Genomic DNA, 4,483 nt, shown 5'->3' on the forward strand with positions numbered 1-4,483 from the left:
GTCCTCTACTCGTCAGTCAACTTTTTCCATCTCTGATAGCCTCTCTTCCTTTCTCTCTAAGTCTTTTTCGTCTTTTAAACACATGCGCCACCTCTAGAGACATCCCAACAGCCAACCAAGTCCTACAGTATGACTCCCTCCCTCTGTCAGCCGCTCATTTTCCACTCCTCCCCTTCATAAATGCTGCTTAATTGGCTCATTGCCTTTCTTAAAAATGTTTCAGTAGTCCCATCAACACAAAGGTCTAAGACACATGTCACTTACTTATAGGTACATGATTCCTGTGTTTTATGGGCTCTTCTGTATCCTGTATGATCTTTTTTATGTCTTTTTCTACTCACTAAATATATCCTCCTCTCTCTCAGATCGCTGTGTAACCCAGACTACCAGAATTAGGTCATGAGAGAGCTATTCACATCAGTAAGTTACAGTTTACTCTGCTCTGCATTACTTCACATAACACAACTTTGCATAAGGCTTTTAGTGTGCTATCCATCATATTTAACCGTCACAACTAAAAGGATAAAAAGGTAAATGGAGGGGTTTTGCAGAAATGAAGCAGTTAGTGGAAGAAAAGGGAGGAGAAGAAGAGGAGTGGCTTTACACGGCGACAGAAAGATGGAGAGCGCGATGGGAGCGATAAGAGCAGAGGGTGACGATGGAGGAGAGACAGAAAATGGGGTGCGAGACACAAACACAAGAGACACAGACACTTATAGCGGCCTGAAAATAGAATCCAATTATAGACAGGGGGCAAAAAGAAAGATGAGAAGAGGAGAGAAGAATGAGGAGTGAGGTAGTGATGAGCGTAAATGTGTTGTGGAGGAAGAAATCACAGGCACGAGGTGGCGAAGGAAGGTGCAAAAAATCACGAAGAACCGAAAATTAAACTGCCTGATTTACGACACGCTGAAAATAGACCCTAAATCATGTCATGTGTCACGCAGTTACCGACATGCAGTCGACATTTCAGGCTAAATCTTAATTAAAAGGCGGGTCAGCGTGGTATGATGCATTATTTCAGTGTATTTCTGTGTTGCAGGCGGTGCAGTTCCTCACATTGCAGGTTTGTACAGGAGCAGCTGGGCTGATTGTGTCAGTCACCATGCAGCTCGAGTAACTATTGTTATCGTGATGACGAGGGTTCACATTTCCCCAGAGCTCACACCTTGATCTGTGCCCGCACGCTCACCTTGACACCTGAGCTGCACTTTCCTCCCTGCTGAACTTGACCTGTTTCCACTCAGAACTGATTCATTCATCTAATCATGGCTGCTGCTGAGGTACGGATAACATGTGCGTGGTAGTGACTGAAATGTTCGCTTTGTTTCTGCCCGATTCTGAACTCACTCTTTGGGTCTCAATCCTCCGGACTGCATGTGGCCCTGGACGGTCTGCCACCTCCCGGCCTTCACTCCCTCTGTCACCATGCTCTTCACGCTGTCACTGCGATAAGGACCCCCCCCATCATCCCCATGCCCTGTTGCTGCCCCCTTCTGACCCCCTGACACTGCCCCACTAAGAGACAGAGACAGGGAGCGGAGGTCCCATGGCAGATAGAGGGTACAGAAGAGGGAGAATAACAACAGGCAGAGGAGAAAAAGACCAGAGAGTGTGAGAAAGACCGACACGAACACACAAACACACACAGGAAAATAGATTGAGCAACCACATGGCTAAGGAAGTGAGACAGAGCAGTAGAGTGTGTGAGGGGGCAGGTCTAGTTTTCCAGGCCAAGTGAGAGGCAGGTGGAGGAAAAAGGTCTGGAGTCCAGTGTGGATGGGGGGAGAGGAGAGCAAGGAGGAAGAGGTAGAGGAGGAGAAGAATCTACAGGGAGCCTGTGGAGGGTTGAAAACCAGCAAGAAGTCGCTCCTTTGGGCCTGGAGGACCAATACTACAGCTGCCAGCATTCACTTGTGTGCGGACATCGGTTATTGAGCTCTCATTCTCTCATTCATTTAAGCATTTTGGGGCTTGCGATGCGCTACTACACAAGGCAATTCAATGGTAGCAGGACGGCTTGTACTTGAGTGCCTCATGAGCAAATAATCGACTCTTTTTGGGAAGTCGTCCAACGTGATATTTGGTTGAACACAAGTGCATTCATTCCTGTAAAACATCGATTACACTCTATTTTTAGATCCTAATGTGTAATATTTCATTTTTTTAAAGATCTATTTGTCATCTGATCACCACTTAGCATTAATAAGAGTCAACAGGAAGTAGTGAAATACTGGCACCACACAGTAGAGAGGATCATAAGGGCAATCTAATCATATCGACCTCCAAAAGTTACACAAATTAATCAGTGTTCATGCGTAAGAGCAAGTTGTCAGCTCAGATTTCCTCTCACAACTGGTTTAAGGTTTAAAATGTCATTTGGACTCTGAAAGCAGTGATGATCAAAAATAAAGCACAGTAGTGCCCTCTGGTGACATGAATACATTTCATTAATATGCATGGTGCTCCTGCTCCAGGAGACACCAAATAGGAGGCACAGAAGACGCTTTCGTCTGGTGTGTACACTCGGGATCGAGGGGGGGGGTTGGGTCGTGCTACGCTCGCATGATGTCCCTTTGAAGGTCACCTTTCACATTTAATTCTGACCAATTGACCTGACAATGCATGTGGATAAGTCATCAATCACAACAACAGCATGGATGACACTGCTGAAGCGACGGTCAACACAGGAGACATGGGCCTCATTTATTGAGCCTGGCACAAGGTGAACGTCTTTACTCTTTATTAAGAGCAGGAAGACATAAATAAACGGGACCATGAATCACCAAGAGAATTTACAGGAATATACCATTCAGATCCTGTTTCTGACTGAATGTCACTGACAGTAGCAGTGATTTATAAAAGAAATAAAGCCACAAGTGCAACGCACAAGAAATATAATTCTCCAAACTTGATGCCTAAATTTGAAAAATGGCTGATGTCATTTTGTCAAGATTGTGTCATGACAGTTGTTGACATTAAATAACTAGCAGGTTCAATATTGAAATATTATAGTATTGAACCCCCAGTCCAATAAATGCTTAAAACATGGAGATTGATCGTGCAGGGAAGGTAACCTGTTTGATAAATGAGGCCCAGCATCATTACAGAGATTGAAAGCTGCTGATCTCGAGAGAATCTCAAACAGGAAATGATTTCCCAGCTCTCTGTTGGCTTTAGCGGCATATTATTGGTTGGAGTCAGGAGGTCGTCCCCTAGTTAGAAATAAAATTTTAGACTTCATTATGTTGTCTTATTTCATTTTAGCATTACAGCAGTGAAAAGATGATTTTTTTTTTTTAGAACTGCCGGTCAGAATAAAAACTTGCAAAGACTGCTGAAAAACAGCTTCACGGACAATGAACGACAACCTTGGGGGTTTTTTGAAAAGATGAACTTCTCAAAACACAAGCACTGGGGTCTAAAGCTGCTTTTCCTGAGATCAGCAGCCATCATCTTCAGGCAGAGTTTTTTCAGACACTAATCCATATATCCACCGCATTCCTAAGCACACTGCTGCCTCCTTTCTCCAGGCAATTTAACACACAGTCCTCAACAGCTAGGTCTATTAAAGATGACCAGTTATTAGACAGTTTATCAGACAGGTGTCTGGCAGCAGGATGTCTAAGCTTAGAGTCCTCTCGGTGCCCGGAGGGAGATAGGTATGACCTTGCTTGCGCTTTATTGGATTCAAGTGCCAAGTGAGTGAAAAAATTACTTTTATTTCATCACGTAGAAAACACTGTTAGCTTATCTCCCAATATGAAAGACAGTAGACACAGTTCAAGTGCTACAATGTTGGTGCAGCACACATCAGATATTAGGTTGATGGGGATCAGAGAGAAACCACAGATGGATGTAAATCACAGGTGAACACGGTCAACCCTCCACAAAAACAAAAACAACAACAACTGGCAGATTTCAGAAGCAAAAGACAGGGAGATACACAGATTACAGAGAAGGTGGGTTAAAGTATACACATGTCTTTTGGAGAGAAGGGCTACGAGGGTTGTCCGTCTCCATGGTTAGAGCCCATGGGAGAGAGGTGAGGGGTTAAAGGTCAGAAGTTAGTGGGACCGGCAGGGCTGTAGGGAGTAGGGGGGCATCTGAACATGCATCTTTGTGTTCATTAAAAGGTGACAGGATGTGAGGAGTCGCAGCAGAAATTAGCCTGGGGTCGTTACAAGGCTGTGCCGCTTTGCCACCGCAGTAATAGTCGGACGGCTGTCGCGGAGATGCTTTAATGTGCGTGTATGACATTTCCTACACTCACATTTCCCAAGCAGATTATGAGTAATCATTAGTAACCACTCCTGCCCTCCAGTGTGCTAACATTGGGTGGGTTGTTATTGTTGTCGTTATTACTATTGTTGATGGAAATCGCATTATGTGACAATAATAAGTCTAGCAATGTGCAGTTTGTGCAGACTGCAACACCATGACATTTATAGAATGGGCTTTTTTAGAAGGCCTTTGGCTAAAA

This window comes from Pagrus major, chromosome 8 (assembly GCF_040436345.1).
Source record: "Pagrus major chromosome 8, Pma_NU_1.0".
Classification (NCBI taxonomy): Eukaryota; Metazoa; Chordata; class Actinopteri; order Spariformes; family Sparidae; genus Pagrus; species Pagrus major.